The following is an 18,341-nucleotide window of genomic DNA, read 5'->3' on the forward strand; positions in this document are numbered from 1 at the left end:
ACGGAAGTGCCAATTGATTAATTGCTTGGATAAGTGGGCTTGCCAAACAATAAGTTTGGGGTTTTCTCTGTTGACTATTGGTATACTTTCTGGCGCAGTGTGGGCTAATGAAGCTCGGGATCTTACTGGAGTGGGACCCAAAAGAGACTTGGGCGTTGGTAACTCGGTTAGTATATGCTACTTACCTTCATACAAAGGTGGATAAGAGAAAGATGGGGGAGGGACCGGCCACGACAGCATCTATGGGATTTTTCTTAGTTTGGATTTGTTTCTTGGGAGTCAATTTATTAGGAGTGGATTGCATAATTACGGATGGTTAGCGTAAAGACCAGAAGGTTAATTTTGGCAAATTGAAGGAAAATAAAAAGGAAGGGGGAGATTAAAAAAAAAGTGGTTTGAAAAAAAAAAAAATTAATTGACAAAATTTTAACTACATTGAGAAATTGGGGAGCAGCAGGTAGCAAAATAACTCCAAAAACCTAAAAGGAGAAACAGGAACAGACTTGCTAGTAAATAGATGTATTTTCCAAATGTCTGTTTCTGCCTCTCCATTTCCTGCAGATAAAAACAATACAAAATTGCAGCTATTTCGTGTACAGTATGAATCTATTATATTAGCCTTCCAAGAAACTCTTTTCTTTATCCCATGCTTCTATGCCATAGAGGTGGTGTACAAATAAGCTTATTTGTTTGTACTAAATTCTCTAGGTACTCATTTTTTAGCTCAGAACGTTGAGTCATGTAAGTGGGAGGGAAGGGATTTCAGTACTCCCAATAGATAAAATCAAATTTGGGTATAAACCGATACCTAGTATTGGTAGGAGAAAACAAATTAGAATAAATAATTCTCTTGGACCAGATCAATTGAGTAAGGATTTGATTTGTCAAAAAACCTGTAACCATAAAATAGTTGGCGTAACATTGATAGTAAGTAGATGGGAGTTAATACCGTACCAATTCCCTCTAGCACCGTAATTCCCGCCTTAAAGGCAAAAGAATATTGATTAGAAGTAACAACTCCCAAAAAAACTAGCAATTCCGACACGAAACCACTCATTCCCGGTAATGCAAGAGAAGCCAACGAAAGGGTGCTAAACATGGTAAATAATTTAGGCATTGAAATAGCAGCCCCTCCCATTGATCTAGTAGATAAGTTCGAGTTCTGTCGTAACAGGTACCTGCGAGGAAAAATAAGGCAGCTCCAATCAAACCGTGGGAAATCATTTGTAATATAGCTCCATTAATACCTGTCTCTGTAAAAGAACCGATTCCGATGGTTACAAAACCCATATGAGAAATGGAAGAATAAGCTATTCTTCTTTTAAAATTGCGCTGACTCATTGAAATTAAGGAGGCGTATATAATTTGAATCGCTCCAAATAACATCATCCACGATCCAAGTAAAAAATGTGCATGAGTTAATAATTCCAAATTAATTCGAATAAGTCCGTATCCACCCATTTTTAACAGCACTCCGGCTAATAACATACATGTGCTGTAGTGTGCCTCCCCATGAGTATCTGGTAACCAGTATGGAAGGGAAAGATAGGCAATTTCACGGCATAAGCCACCAAGAAACCTACGTAGATTAGTACTTCTAACGAAAGGGGATATGATTTATGTATCAAATCCTGAATATTAAAAGAAGGAACCTCGCTACCATAAAAACTCATAGTCAAAGCCGCCACCAATAAAAATATTGAGCCACCAGCTGTGTATAGGACAAATTTCGTGGCTGAGTATAAACGTCTTTTTCCGCCCCATAAACATAGTAGTAAATAGACTGAATGAGTTCTATTTCCCACATAAAGAAAAAAAGCAAAATGTCTCGGAAACAAATAATCCAATTTGGCCGCCATACATAATCAGCATTAAAAAGTAAAATAGCCGTGTATTACGAGTGATAGGCCAAGCCGATAAGGTTGCCAGAGTAGTTGCAAAACCCGTCAATATGACAAGACCGAGGGAAAGCCCGTCGATTCCTAATGACCAGTGAAGATGGATATTGTTTATCCAGTTAAAGGTTTCCAACAACTGGATTGACTGATAATCGATTCGAAAATGACAATAAAATATGTAAGTAATTGGTAAAAATTCCAATATGCAAATACCCAGAGTATACCATCGAGTGACTCTGTTTCCATTACGAGGCAGGATTGGAATCATCAGACCAGCAAAAATTGGGAGGAAACGATTACCGTTAACCGAGGTACATTACTAATCATGAATTAAAAAAGAAATAATTTTTAATAGAGACTGTGTAAGCCAAATGAGATGACTCATACCCAACTTTGGAAGTCGGAAGTTTTGGGTATGAGTTGAAATGAATGATTTAGGGATTAACTTTTCAGTCCTACCTATTAATAAGCTAGACCCATACTACGGGTAGTTTCAGCCCCCAAGTAGACACGTACACTCAGAAAATCTGTTGGACAGGCAGATTCACATCTCTTACATCCCACACAATCTTCTGTTCTGGGAGCAGAAGCTATTTGATTTGCCTTGCATCCATCCCACGGTATCATTTCTAGCACATCTGTAGGGCATGCTCTTACACACTGGGTACAACCAATACATGTATCATAGATTTTCACTGAATGTGCCATTGAGTCTGTTTACTCCTCTTAAATCAATATGGTGAATTCCTAGTAGTTACTTGAAAAAAAGAAAATCTATTTTCCCCCCCCATAGCCGAATACTCCCGATAAGCTCTTTTCATCACTTTCAAAATCTATCCAATTAAGTTTTATTTTTGTAAAAATTTCTCTTTTTTTTTTCTACTCGGGGATAAGCTATATATTGAAGTTATGGTAAACTAAAAAAGGTGTTAGTTAGCAGATATAATTGGAAGAAAGTATCAAACTAATTTGTTGAGGTGAAAAATATTGCCGCCGAGGAAAATTCAACAACTAGGTGTTTAAAACTGTATAACCTATCAATCAATCACCATTTTAACAAATTCGATTGATCGATACGAGTAGATCTCCTGTTTCGATGTATAGAAAGGGCAATAGCTAACCCGGTAGCAGCTTCAGCAGCTGCAACGGCTATTACAAATAATGTAAATATTTCCCCAGTCTCTCGGTTGTCAAAAAGATTTGAAAGTGTAATGAAATTTAAAGTAATCGCGTTAAAGATTAGCTCTAGACTCATCAGTGCCCTAACCATATTTCTACTCGTAATTAGACCGAAAAAACCTACACATAAAAGATAAGCACTCAGAATTAGTCCTTGTTCAAACGTGATCTATTAAATTTCTCCTCGAACATTTTGATGAGTCAATCTATCTTTTTTTTTTTTCCCGGGGCTTCGATATAAATTTCTATTTAAATAATTCTCCGTCGGTTAGAAAAATGTAGAATTTTTGTAGGGTGCTGAAGCAGCTGATTTCTTATTGACAATAAATGCATCTTCATTGCGTGCTAGATTAATTGCTCCCACTAAAGCAGCTAGGAGAAGTATCGAGAGAAGTTCGAATGGTATTACGAATTCTCCCAATAATTTATATCCAAGTTGTTGGACATTACTTCCGAGTGTGCCTGATGTAGAAATTCCCGATTGAGGAATGAGACTTAAGTCAAACCATTTAGTATTGTGAATCACAAAAGATAATGTTGAAAAAAGGATTGTGCAAGTCCCTGCAGTAATGATATAGCCTATGCCACGGGCAGTAGTCTCAGAACCTGCCGGTTCATCAGTAATCGTGACGGCAAATACGGTTAAAACATTTATGGCTCCTACATAAACTGGCAACTGCGCAGCAGCTACGAAATCTGCATTCGAAACAAAGTATAATAAAGATATACAAGTGAAAACCGACCCCGGAGAAAAAGCGGAATTAACTGTATTGACAAGTGATACTGCGCCTAAACTTCCCAGCAGGATACCCAATTCTACCGGTGCTAAAACAAAATCGTGAATTAATTCTGAGATATTCGTTAGACACAATTACTTAAGTGTTTCAGCTGAATTTTTTCATAGTGAATACTTAATTTTTCCTTTTTTTTTTTATTTTTAATCTTTATTCGACAGTTTTTGAGCAGACAGATTATCCAAAAAATTATTTGAGCAGGTAATTTGTGTGGCAAATTATGACTTGGGTGCCAAGTTTTCTTGTTCTCAAGATTTATCTCCTAAAAGAATTTCTTGAATTCAAAACTAATTGAATTGAAACATCTTCAGAGGCGGGAGGAGGTAAACGCCCCAAAGCCGTTTGATCAAAATTGAGTTCATGACGATTGTAACTGGAAAGTTCATACTCTTCGGTCATCGACAGACAATTTGTTGGGCAGTACTCAACGCAGTTCCCACAGAATATGCAAACTCCAAATCAATGCTATAGTTTTTCAATTTTTTCTTTTCACATCTTTCAGGAATATCCAATCGACAACTGGGAGATTGATCGGGCATACGCGAACGCGTACTTCGCAGGCAATACATTTATCAAATTCGAAATGGATACGTCCACGAAATCGTTCGATGGTAATTTTTTTTCATATGGATACTGAACAGTTATGGGTAAACGATTCGAATGATCCAAGGTAACTGCAAATCCTTGACCAATGTAGTTTGCGGCTTCGAGAACTTGTTGACCATAATTTTGAAACTAAATTATTGCCAAAAACATAAAATTGATAAATCCAATTTCAAATTTACTTTTCGATACACATTTTCATGTGACAGGGGAGGACAGGTAATGCTTTTGTTTCCATACATTAAATTCAATAGTTTTTAACTTGGGAACTTGAACTGAAAATGAGGCGGATGCGTCAACTTATGAGTAATATTCGAAACGAAGCTGTCAGCAACGAATTTCCCGAAGCAATGGGCAGTAGAAATTTCCATCCGAGATCTAGTAATTGATCCATCCTGACTCTAGGTAGAGTCCATCTTGTCAAGATGGAGAAAAATAGGTAAAAATAGGATTTGGATAATGTAGTGGCAACCTCTACAATCGGTTTCAACGTGTCGAGAGACTTGTCAATGACACTTGAAGTTGAAACAATTTGTCCAAAATTTTCGACAAAAGGAATTGAGAAATCCCATCCACCCAAATAGAGAACTACTACAAATGGTGAGGAAGCTGACAAATTTAGGTGAGAACCAACATAAAATAAGCCAAATTTTATTCCTGAATATTCAGTTTGGTAACCAGCCACTAACTCCTCCTCCGCCTCTGGCAAGTCAAATGGCAATCTCTCACATTCTGCCAATGAAGAGATGAAAAAGGCTATAAATCCTATTGGCTGACGCCACAGATTCCACCCCCAAAAACCATATTTGGATTGTGTCTCAACTATATCAACTGTACTCAAGCTACCGGATAAAGATAGTCGACGGATTCTCCCGCCTCTATTTCAAAACCGTACATGAACTTAGATCTTCATACGGCTCCCCATCGAGATCATGAAGGGAGTAAATTCTCTAAATTGCAGATAAGAATCTACGCCCCCAATCAATGAGATTCTGTTTGCTATAAATTTGCTTCCGAATCTGTCTCAACCTCATCCAGTTTCTCAATTCTAGAAATTGTAATTTTTAAGCCCTGCATCTAAAAAAGAAAAGGTTGTACCCAACTTTGTTTGCATCACTTTTTCTCCTAAATTGCAGAATTTCAATGAGGGTTATTTCGTCCCAAACATTATCATTCAAGTGAATGGCGTTATACTCGAGAATGAAATGATGTAGATACACTACTCAGTTATCCCTACCGAAGCTGAGTCTATTTCATATGGTAAAGCGGGGAGGGGAACAAATGTGGGAAAGGTAGAGATAGGTACATCTATAAATAGATCTAAATATCCAACTTCATTCCCTTCTTTTTCCAAATAATTTGTTCTACGTATACTATTTAATTTACCCCCGCCTCGAAAATCTCTTGCGTATATTCGTGTTTCTTGCTCATCACTTTTTGTAACTCCAAGGGGGAACAGAAATTGACTGCCTCTTCCCATCCGCTTCGAGACTGGAGAGTGAATCACAGCCTTGGGATCATGCCTCTTGCATCGCTTGGATAAGTTTTCAGTTCGTCCACGAACTATTGGGTTTGACTCCGCAACTGCAAAAACGCTGTTTGAGTTCACCCAGATAACTATTTGGTTATCATCTAACGAAATTTTTACTGTTATTACAAGGTAAAAACGTTTCTATCTTTTTCATTCGTGCTTGGCGAATCGCACGTAGGGATATCGACAGTACACATAGAGCTAGGGGTATTTCGTAACTGATAGATTGAGCCGCCGCTCTGAGACCGCCTAAAAAAGAATATTTATTATTTGAACCGTACCCTGCCACAAGAAGACCCAGGGGTACAATACTTGAGATAGCAATCCAGAAAAAGACACCTATTCCCGAATCGGATAATATGATATGTTGGCCAAAAGGTATTACCAAATAAGTAATAAATACTGGTGTGACTACGACAGCCGGTCCGGCGGCAAATAACCAGGCATTACCCTTAGCTGGAATGATATCTTCTTTTAAAAGAAGTTTAATTCCATCAGCTAGGGATTGAATAATTCCTAGTGGACCTGCATATTCTGGTCCAATTCGTTGCTGAACCCCCGCGGATACTTTTCATTCGAGCCATGCAATTACTGAAACTCCCGTCGTGACTCCCAAAACTAGAAGAAGAGTAGAAGCAAAAATCCAAATTGATTTGGAAAGATTCATTGTAATTTCTAACTCGTCAAAAAGATGAATTAGTTTATTTCTGCAAAATTCGGTACTATTTATCATTCTAACGATCAACCTCTCCCATGATGATGTCTATACTACCTAATATTGTCACAATATCCGCGAGTTTCATTCCCCTAATCAATTGAGGGACAATCTGCAAATTTGTAAAACCAGGTGGACGAATTTTCAATCTCCAAGGAAAGACACTATCATCTCCAATTAAAAAAATTCCCAATTCTCCCTTAGGAGCTTCTACTCTTACATAATGTTCCTGTTTAGGCAATTTAAGAGTAGGAGAAGATTTCTTTCCGACAAACTGGTAGTTGAAACCGTTCCAATCTATTTTGTCTTTCTTTTGCACAAGACGCCGACCCTCTAGATTTTCATATGGACCTCCCGGGAGAAGTTTTAAAGCTTGTCGAAGAATATTTATTGATTCTTTCATTTCGTCGATTCGTACTAAATATCGAGCCAAAGAATCTCCTTCCCCCTGCCACTGAATCTGCCAATCCAGCTTATCATAACACTCATAATGATCAATTTTGCGGAGATCCCATTGAACCCCTGAAGCTCGTAACGAAGGTCCAGATAATCCCCAATTGATGGCTTCCTGTCTGTTTATGAAACCTACTCCCTGCACTCGTTTTAAGAAAATAGGATTTTTCGTAACTAATCGCTCATACTCATAGATTTTTGGCAGGCAATATTGGCAAAAATCCAAGCATTTATCGATCCATCCGTATGGCAAATCCGCGGCAACTCCCCCAATTCGAAAGTAGTTATGCATCATTCTCATACCCGTAGCCGCCTCGAACAAGTCATAAATCATCTCCCTTTCCCGAAATATATAAAAGAAGGGGGTTTGTGCACCGATATCCGCTAGGAATGGCCCGAGCCATAACAGGTGAGATGCTATTCTACTTAATTCAGGCATGATTACGCGTATGTAACTAGCTCTTTCGGGTATCTGAATATTTGCCAATTTTTCCGGTGCATTGACCGTAACTGCTTCAGTAAACATAGTAGCTAAATAATCCCATCTCGTCACATAGGGAAGATATTGCGAAGTTGTTCGATTTTCGGCAATTTTTTCCATTCCTCGATGCAGATATCCCAATATTAGTTCACAATCAACAACATTTTCACCCTGCGAAGCAACAACAAGCCGGAGAACACCGTGCATTGAGGGATGATGAGGACCCATGCTTACTACAACTGGATCAATATCTTCAAGACGAATACTCGTAAATTGCTTCCTCTCCACTAAATATCATAAACCTCTGTTGACCCGAGAATGAGACAACTGCTCCAATTACAATAGGCGATAAATCAAACCCCTGGAGGAGGCAAAAAGATAGTTTTTTCACGCTAACGTCCTTTCACTTTTAATCCACGAATACCTAATTTTGTTAAAACTCTTTCATATAAACCCGTATTTTTCTTGAACAAATAAGCTAGGAGACGCTTGCGTCTACCAAGTAATTTCCATAACCCTATTTGAGATGAATAGTCCCTAGGGTGTAATTCCAAATGGGAAGTAAGCTTCGAAACTTGGTAGGTTGAGTAGTAAATCTGAGAAGCAGTGAATCCCGTATTTACATTTTCACCCGGAAGCTGCGTGTGAATAGATTCTTGTTTTTTCATGGTAATATTAGTAGTAAGCACAACTTCGTCCCCGCCTTGCATCGATTATAAGGGGTTTGACTGCTAGTTGCAGCACTAATTCTCTTAAGATGAAAATCCAGTTGTTTAGGGGGGGTGGTATAAACATTCCCACACACACCCCATAATCACGACTTGAGTTACCGCATCTGATCTGACCGGCAAATGCTTTAACCTATCCATGAAATTCAAATTCGTGGATAATTGACTTCCAACTATTTCAATTTCAAGAATTCAACTTAGCAACTGAGTGTATGTCACACCCGGTTTTTTAATTTAGAGGAATAGGATACATTCGGATTCTAAGCGTTACAAATCGACTTCCAGTCATAACGCCAACGCAGGATCTGCCTGTACAGGCCGCTTCTTCTAATCGGTGACTGGGCCATAAAAAACGTTTAATCTTTTGAATCCTGATCGGTCTTGGGAGATGGTAAAGGGTTTGTTTTTTCTCAGCATTGTCTATTTTTTTAATTCTTGATATATATTGGGAATATTCTATTTTTGGGCTCAATAGACAATAGAGAAATCGAAATTCCCGCCTACGTCGCGGAGATAAAAGGTCATCGATGTTATAGAGGCAAGACTGTTTACAATTTCGTTCAGTTAATATATGTGACAAATTGGAAATATAACTACCGTTATATACATTTCTGTATAAACGTCTCTCCTAAATATACCTCTTAATCTCCCTTTGAATTTTAGCAAAGGGTTGATTATTTTATACAACAAATCTTGATCGTCAAATACTAGCCGCAAACGATGGGCTGAAACAACAGATAAGTTATGAAACATATCACGTTTAGTTTTTGCATTAAATTGCAAATTTAGCAAATCTGAATTTACTTCAATATTTGTACAAAGTGTAATCAAATCTTGGTCATCTCCTAGCATTCTCGTGAGAGAAATTAAGTTTCTAAATTTTTCCAATTCTGTTTCAAATTTAAATTTCCATCGAAAAATGTAGTCCGCATCTTCTCTTTCATCTAACGTGAGATCATTCAACTGATTCAATACCTTTTGGAATCTGCCGGATATGTCTAATACATATCTGTATCGGTAGTGATTTCTCAATAGAGGATTTTTTAACTGCTTTGCCTTTTTCTTTTTTTTTAAAAATATTTTTGTTTTTGCAATATCTGGATCTAACCACGATAGCAAATCAATTTGCAAATTCAAATTATTTTTGCTCTCCACATTAGAACTCAGAAAGTGAACAAATTTGCTAATTCTGTTTCTTCCTCCTCTACTACTTTTTTGAATGCAACTCTTGCAATGAAACCTTTGCTCCATAATATCTCGTTGCACAGATAAATTTTCCACATCGCCATTTTGTACGGAATCAGTTAGGTTTTGTAGCAGGTTTCTATGTTTACGCAGTTTACTAAAATTACTAATTTTATTCCTGAGGAAAGATTTTTTTGTGTATATGGAATAATAACTGTGTAGCTTGTTTTGAGATACCTGATCTTTCAATTCAGTTATCGTATTTGTCTCAATACTACTAAGTTCACTCAAGCAAACTTTCCACTTCCGAGGTGCTATATTGCGCCAGGCTGTTAATGGTAAGTTATATCTGGAGAGAGAATATAACCATTCATTCCAATTAATTTCATCCAATTTGCAAGATTTATTCAAAAATCCCCAATTCTCTATAGACCTCGCAACCTTTTCATCAAAAAACTCTTCATCAGTTTTGCCAGTCTCCGTATCAAAACACATTGTTAAATCATTTACATGATTATTTCTTATTTCAGGACTCAGAAATTTTGTCGCGATTAAATTGTAATGGACGGGAGTTTGTTTCTCGTACATTTTGGGTTGATATAGGTTTGATACACCGTCGGTTTCAACATAGATGCCACTCTGTCTATTTTTTACTCCGCAATTACTGCTACTTCTTTTATCATTAACTAACAGATCCAGGTTTAAGCTGCCCCTCATACCGATGTTCCACATATCAATATAAATACAGGTTTGAGATGGCAAGTCAAATTGCAACGATTTACTTCTTGTTGATAAATTGCTTCCCTCATTAATGTTATCCAATATCCCTGCCAATTTTGTATACAACGCGAGGAATTCAGTGAAGTAATGAACAAAAATCCTGTTAATTGTGAAAGGCAAGTTTATTAGTACTGAAACAAATGTTTCAATTAATTCTCTGACAAGTAAATATAAACTTAATCCTGCTTCCTCGGAATCGACCAATTGCTTCCGTTCAAATTTGGTGGAATTCACAAGATTTATGTCACCTGATGTAGTATCGCCTGTTTCCAAATCCTTCGAAGTTATTTTGGAATATGGGTCATCTATTTTTTCGTCCAAAAGGTTTTTGGAGTCAACTGCAACGATACTCATTAAAAATTCTCTTTCTACCTGGTCCCGAGTAACAAGTTGTTTACGAGTAACATTAGCCGGACTCATTTCCCCACCAATAGCAATAAATCTCTCACTGTTTGAAATTACATTACAGTTAGGTTTTGTCTTTTCATTTACGTAATTGGTAGATGAGGTTTTCATCCAACTTTTCTCATCCAGACTATAGTCACTTAGTAATTTTCCACCTTGTCTTAGATTGGAAATAAGATTCAATTTCTTCGATGGAGTTGAATTCAATTTTGATACTTTCTCGAACCTAGAGTGAATAAATTGATAGGCTTGTTTAATTTGACGAGGCAAGCTTCTTTTACAAATCCGAATTAACTTTCTCCGAACAGGTTTCCAAAAAGAAGTTTTCTTTTGAATAGTTCCAAAAGGTATATCCGTCTGATACCCTAAAACAGTTAAATAAGTAAATTTGTGCTTCTTTTGCTTCAATTTCCTTTTGCTTTTCAATTCCCGGCTTTTAGATCCAATTTCTTTGTGTTTTCTTTGAAGAGTATGTTGTTTTTCATTCCCATCTGTGTGCCAAGGCTTCAGTTGAAACGGATACACAATTTTTATCTGAATACCTTCTCTTAACCATCGTGGAGGTAACTCATCTTGTGAAAAGTCTTCGCCATCAAACGTACAATTGATATGAATTTCTTTCTTCCATCCCGTCCAGTCCTTATTCCATTCGGAATTTTGACGGAGTAAAATACGTCCGATATTTTTCAAGACTATAAGTACTGGTAGTTTAATAAACTTTCGAAATCTGGATTGAAAAACTAGCATATATCCCCTTCCATTATGGATAGGACCTATGTCTGATCTAGCTGCTATAGCTGAACGAGTAAGCTTCGATTCACCGATTAAACTCCTTTTCGCTGATAAAGAGATATCTAGTAGTTGTTTCTGAAATTCGTAATCCGTGTCTTTTTCCAACTCACTAAATTTTTCTTCACGGCTTGAAGTTGTCAGTCGCTCAATAAGTGATTGAAACAAGATTGTCCTTTCTGCTGATCTGAGGAAAAAAGACGAACGTATTTTTTCTTGAAGTGCTTTCCAGAGCAAGGTCTTTCGCCTCCTAGAACGCATAGAGCCCTTCAGAAATTTTCTACGGAAATCAGATACTTTTGCATATCGCTTCATTAATCTTTCTGATCTGGGCTTTCCTTTTGCGAAAGTGATACCCACATTACGCAATTTTCTGTAGCGAAAATCGCCGTCTCCTCCCGGTATATCAAAATTATTTTCAAAATACAGGATAGTATATCGAGCCAGATCCATACTCAAATTCCCAATTTTATTTAGTCTGCGTATTCTCCGTTCTACATTTGACAAACTCTTAGAACTTTTTCTCAAAAAGGCTTTGAGTGGAGATATCCAACCAAATCGGTGACAGCATCCCACCTCTAAGTAGGTCAAAAATAAGATATGGTCTTCATAATCTAAATCCATTATTTCTTTCCAAGTAACATCGAGTGTGGGCGAAGATTTTATCTTTTTCAAGATATTTTGTAGATCGTAGTCGTATAAAGCTCGATTTTCAAATATAAAATAGAACATGCGTTTACTTCTCGACGGCAAAGGTTCCCACGGTAGCGGATTTCCATATCCATGTTTCCATCTCCGATCTTTTGTGAAAATCTTATCCTTGATAGCATTTATCCTGACAGTTTTTTTTGCCTTTCTATTTTTTCTTTCCGTCGCCAATTTATCCCATTCCCATAGACTCAAACCCAAGTCATCTTCTAACAAAAATGTCTGTGAAACTGGAATTCTTATGCGGAAGTTATTGACAAAGGGGTCATAGGTGCGGGGTATTCTCCTCCTTTTACCGCCCATCAATCTTGTTTTTCTACTCATCGTCTTTGAGAATGAAGAACCAGTGTCTAACAACTTGATTTGATCCGTTAATTCTTTCTCAAAGAATTTTGTTTTCGCTAATTTTTTTGAAACCCAATTTTGATATGATAAACGGATTCCAAAAGATCTACGGGACTTTGCCATCGATTGATACATTTCTTTCCCAAAAATTGACAAACTGGGCAATGCTAGAAAAGATAATCTCTCTTTACCATCAGTTAAACATTTTTCAAAAAAGTATGTGGATGTTCTCCCCTTATAAAAAGTATTATTCATGTGGAATCGACGATTTTTGACAAATCGATTACTCCGATTTGCCCTAGAGGGATCAAAAAAAGAAGTGGGCCACGGTTTAAAAAACCACCACAATAGATCCGAATATTCAGCAATTTCCCAAAGATTCATTTCTCTATCATGAGATTCATTCATGAACTTTTTGGTCCAAAAAGAGACCGGAGCTCTACCCAAATATGCCACAGCATATGAGATGGAAACAATACTAAAAGTTGCATATATAAAACGTTTCGCCACTAGATATAATATCGGGGAATCCCCTTTCACCCGACTTAAAAGTAGTCTAGAAAAAAAATTGAATGCTGCCTGACCAGTTAACCAACCCATAAAAGTAGATACCATAAAAACTGTATTGGTGCTATACCTGAAGAAGTATAGATAAATCAGTCTTGTTAACACACTATTTGGTAACATTATTGGGTTCAATATTTGAAAAAAGAAACTTATCAAAAATAATCTAGCTACTCGTGAGTCACGTAATGATGTCACGGGACGCAAAATCTGATAATTTGGAAAATCCTTGATTACCAGACAAAAGAGAAGTGTATACGGTATTGCCACAATAGTTAGTAAATGTGGCCTTAGCAGTAATAGATAAATTGGCGAGCAGTAGATTGATGATGCAGTTATTAGTTGTGCCAATACCGACCCACTGATAGAAATTAGCCCACTTAGATTCCCACCCAAAAGAAAAGATCTCACACATAGGATTTGCGAAGGTCCCACGGGTAATGTTGTAAGTAACCCATAGTAGAAACCAAGTAGCATATAGGGATCCATCAGTTTTGGCCAGGGCAGTGACAACAATATCTTTGTATTCGTTGCAGCTTTTTTGATGTGTAGAAAATTTTACTAATTGTTTGTAGTCTCACGTACTTATTGCTTGTTTATTAAAATCTTTCTTAAAACTCTACCTTCCAACATTTCCTTTAAATCTACTTCTATTTCTACCAGTACCAATAGTATTAACGTTATTATACGCGGAAATGCAAGATTATTCAAGTGATTCCGGGAAATTTTGAAAAAAAAAAAGTATGATTTCCCTCCTTAATCGTTTTCAAAATTGTGGAATTGACAAAATTATTGATTAAGGAATTGAGTAAACGGAGTTAAATATCTCTTCATAGTGATTCGCTACCAATTGTTATGTAATTTTTAAAAAGAAGATTAAATAAAAATTTAATCAATCTCCTGTCGTTTGTTTTGATAAGCTGCGAAAACCTGGGGTTATAACACCCCTACGTCGCAGCGGACGAGTAACTAGTTCGAGGATGTCTCGAACGCTACTGAATCCGTGAATTTGTGCAAATGTGAATTCAACTGACCATTTGGTATCTATATTTCTAGCCTCCAAAGGATTAGCATGAGCCATTCCCGTAATAGCCAAATGTGGTTTAAGCTCATGCATACGTTGTATCTGTCCATAATTGTCGGGTTTTTCAACAATCCGGGGTAGGGGTGTTTTCATCTTCCGGCAAGTATGTTGTAAAAACAAAAGCTCAGCAGCTTGGTATCGTCTATCCATATAGGGAATTCCTACTTCGTAAACAATCATTCCGCATCGAATTAAAAATCTTGCCAAAGAAATTTCCAATAAATTATCTCCCGTAAAGAATACGGATTTACCATTTATTACCTGGATATAATCTTTGACATTTTCCCATATTTCACTTTCCCTATTTTCTAGACCGTATGACTTAATATCAAAAACTGAACAAATTTTTTCGATCCAGGCGCGTGTGCCATCCGGACCAATTGGGAAAGGTGCTCCAACTAACTTACATTTCCGGCGACGCATTAATGTTGTTGCTGTACGACTCAGAAAAGGATTCACTCCGCAAACATAGATACCCTCTCCTAAGCCGGGAGTTCCTCGTATTTCTGCGAAGGTAACCAACCTGAAACAGAAATTGATTGGCGTTTCAATTCTAAATTCAGTTGCGAAGCTATACTGGAGGATAAAGAACCAAAAAGCACTAAATTGAATCTTGTCAATTTACTCGCTTCAAAGGGAGATTTGTTAGTAGTATGATTATCAATACGCGCCATTTCATCAGTCCGGTTCTTCAAGTTCGTTGTGCAATGTTTGTATTCCGGACAGCGATGCGCCATGGCAGCCAACGCGGTATCTTCCCCCTGAGTGAAGGCGTAATCCAATCCATTTGCTCGTGCAACTATTATAGGTATTCCAATTTGTTTTTCCAATTTTGGCGCTATACCTTCCAAATCCATTTTTATTATCTCTGTAGTACAAGTGCCAATCCAAATGATAACACTGGGATTCCTATCGTCTCTTATTTGTAAGCAAATCTTTTCCAACTCTTTCTGATCATTTAACTGAGCTGAGATATCGCCCTCTTCCAATTCTGCCATTGCATATCGAGGTTCGGCAAAAATCATCACTCCAAGAGCATTTTGCAAAAAATAACCACGAGTTTTTGTACCCACTACCAGGAAAAAACTATCTTCAATTTTTTGGTACAACCAAGCTACACAACTAATTGGGCAGAACGTATGGTAATTGCCGGTTTCACATTCGAAAGCAAGAGTCTCCGGAGTTTTCATGAAAGTGTTTCCTTAGATTAGAAAAGTGTGGATGTAAATCCATCTATGTATAGACACAAAGATTTACTCTCTTCATCATCGAATAATTGTAAAGTCAAGCGGAACATCTTGGTGGTCATATCCACCATCACTTTCATTTGTAAAGGTGGAATTTAAATAAAAATCAGAGAGCAAGCTAAACAATTCTCTATCTGGAATTTCCCTTGGCACGACTCCCTCTGGCTCGGATAAGATTTAATCTGCTATATTCAAATGAAAATCACGAACATAATTTAAATTCGGTTGATATTCAGCCATTTCAAACAAGGTTTTTCCTTTCACTCTCGATACGCGAATATCTTCTACTAAGGGCAATACCTCTAGTACAGGCATGGGGCAAGCTTCTACATATTTATCAATAAGATCTCTTCCGGATGTTCGGTTTCCAACTAGACCCGCTAGTCGCAAGGGATGGGTATGTGATTTTTCTCTAACTGAAGCGGCAATACGGTTTGCCGCAAATAGAGCGTCGAAGCCATTATCAGTTATAATAATGCAATAATCCGCATAATTTAAGGGAGCGGCAAATCCCCCGCAAGCAACATCTCCCAGAACATCGAATGAAATGATGTCATATTCGTAAAAAGCATTTAATTCTTTCAAAGGTTTTACCGTTTCTCCCACAACGTACCCGCCGCATCCTGCTCCTGCAGGGGGTCCTCCAGCTTCTACACGATCTACCCCGCCGTAACCTCTATAAATCACATCTTCGGGCCATACATCTTCATAGTGGTAATCTTTCACCTGTAAAGTATCTATAATTGTAGGTATTAAAAATCCTGTTAGTGTAAATGTACTATCATGTTTTGGGTCACATCCAATTTGTAAGACTTTTCTTCCTCTTCTGGCTAAAGCTATCGATATATTACAGCTAGTTGTTGATTTTCCAATTCCACCTTTTCCATAAACTGCTACTTTCGTTTCACGAAACTCCAATTCGCGTTCATTTCTCCCGACTATTTTTCATCTTCCCCATCTTTCTAATTCTATTTTGCTTCCTCTATTCCCCCTAATTCTAGTCCTCAAAATAACGTGGAGGAAGAATCCCGCAACTATTCTACTACGCCTCCCGGAAGGGGGAATAGAAACCACTCATTGGTGATTGATCAATACGAATCTTGGGAGGGGCTTGCCAGGTTGATCTTGACCTCGTCTCGGCCGGTTGACCCCCCCCCCCACCCCCCTCCCACGCCCATGATTTGGGGGCCCCTCCATTCGAATGGGATTGCTATCGCCACTACCCCCCCCTATAATGAATGGGGGCTAGGGAGTACGCAAAGTTTTTGCAATGGCAAAGAAAGCTTAACTCCTTCCAGATTTGGAATTGGCTTCTGGAAAAAAGGTATTCAAGCAAGTGTGTATGGGACTGAATCCCCTACCATTTTCCCCGGTAGCTCAGCGGTAGAGCGGTCGGCTGTTAACCGATTGGTCGTAGGTTCGAATCCTATCCGGGGAGATCCGTATCTACGTCAAGAATTTCCACTAATACTAATTAGGATTAGGAGAGCTGTATTTCACATCACACATATGCCAAATCAAGTTGGCGTGACCCACCAACCACTGAATGGTTTGCTATCGCGCTATTTTAGGCCTCGACACCAACGAATGGAAACGAGAATATTGGCACGTTCCGTTCCCCCCCCCCCCCACTTGACTAATTTAATTGGCCCATTCCAGTCATTCGATACACCGGATTGATTTAAAGTGGAAATTCTTAGATTTCGACGCCTCAATGAGATCCTTGGAGCTACTTGGGGAGGGTGAGGGGGGGGGGGAAATCCAAAATCTTATCGAGGATAGTTATTGGGAAGACAAAGAATTGTCTTCGTTCGCATAATTCCTGCGGAATAACCTATATCACTCCTTCCAATCCTACCTCTCAGTGGAGAGACTCCTAATTCCTATAGTAACTGTTCTCCAACTTCTTTTCTTTTTGAAATGCTATAATTAGATTTTCCGTATCAGTAAAAGGAAAATAGAGATCTTCCTCCTACTGAGTGAGTTGGCTTCCAATTCTATGGCTAGAGATCTAAACGGAGTGGGGAGTATCTAGGTGAGGAAACAACAGTTGTTTCATGACATCGAACTTTCATGAAGGAATTGTTTCATTGTTCAATCCAGTGATGCTTTACCAAACCGAAACGGATTGGATAGATATTCATAAGTTTCAAGCAACATATTATAAATAAGAAAATCCCGAAATGGGGAACGGTTCCGTCTCAGCCATTTGTTTCTATGAACCAGAAGCCTAAACCGAAGAAATCGTTCCGGGAAATCCTCCGCTACCGCGTAGCAACCCAAACGAACGGGAGTAAATATCTGCGGATATTGCAGATGTATATCTACGGAAGAGGTTTCCCTGACGTATTCGGAATCTCGCTCCTCCTCTTCCAGAGGAAGATTATTCCGCCGATTGAGAGATGAGTCGGGTTTCAATTTTGGATTCTCTTCGCTATAGAGGAAAAAATCTTTAATTTTATTATTTGACATCTTCTGAAGGCGCTGCCTTCTCATACCGTAAATGGTGTGAAGCCTCCGTGCCAGTTCTTTCGTTGACAACAAGTTGCGGCGCAGGGAAGGAATGTTAGGGTCTGGCTGGAACAGAAGCATGGGGTCCCAGATGAAGCGCCCCCCGAAGAGTCGAGTCATTTCATTCAATCGATCACAATGTGTTTCATACTCATTAGATGAATCGCCAGAGATTCCCAATTCGAGAAATTGCTCACGTAACAACATATTATCCAATCGGTTTTCCAATCTTTTAATGGAATTATCTGTTCCATTAGTGACAGATTTCTCGAAGCTGAAAAGATACCCGCTTTTCTCGCGCCACTTACTTCTCTTTCCCCTAATCTTACTGAATTCAAAAT

At 38.1% G+C, this 18,341-nt stretch overlaps 1 non-coding gene across 1 annotated transcript; it reads left to right on the plus strand.

Annotated features, from left to right (window-relative positions):
* The first annotated feature begins 16,855 nt into the window (after nt 1-16,855).
* Nucleotides 16,856-16,927, plus strand: TRNAN-GUU (transfer RNA asparagine (anticodon GUU)). The gene has a single exon. It is a non-coding gene; the product is annotated as a tRNA-Asn (tRNA).
* Nucleotides 16,928-18,341: the final 1,414 nt, after the last annotated feature.

This window comes from Adiantum capillus-veneris, chromosome 8, assembly GCF_014529385.1.
Source record: "Adiantum capillus-veneris isolate H3 chromosome 8, ASM1452938v2, whole genome shotgun sequence".
Lineage (NCBI taxonomy): Eukaryota > Viridiplantae > Streptophyta > Polypodiopsida > Polypodiales > Pteridaceae > Adiantum > Adiantum capillus-veneris.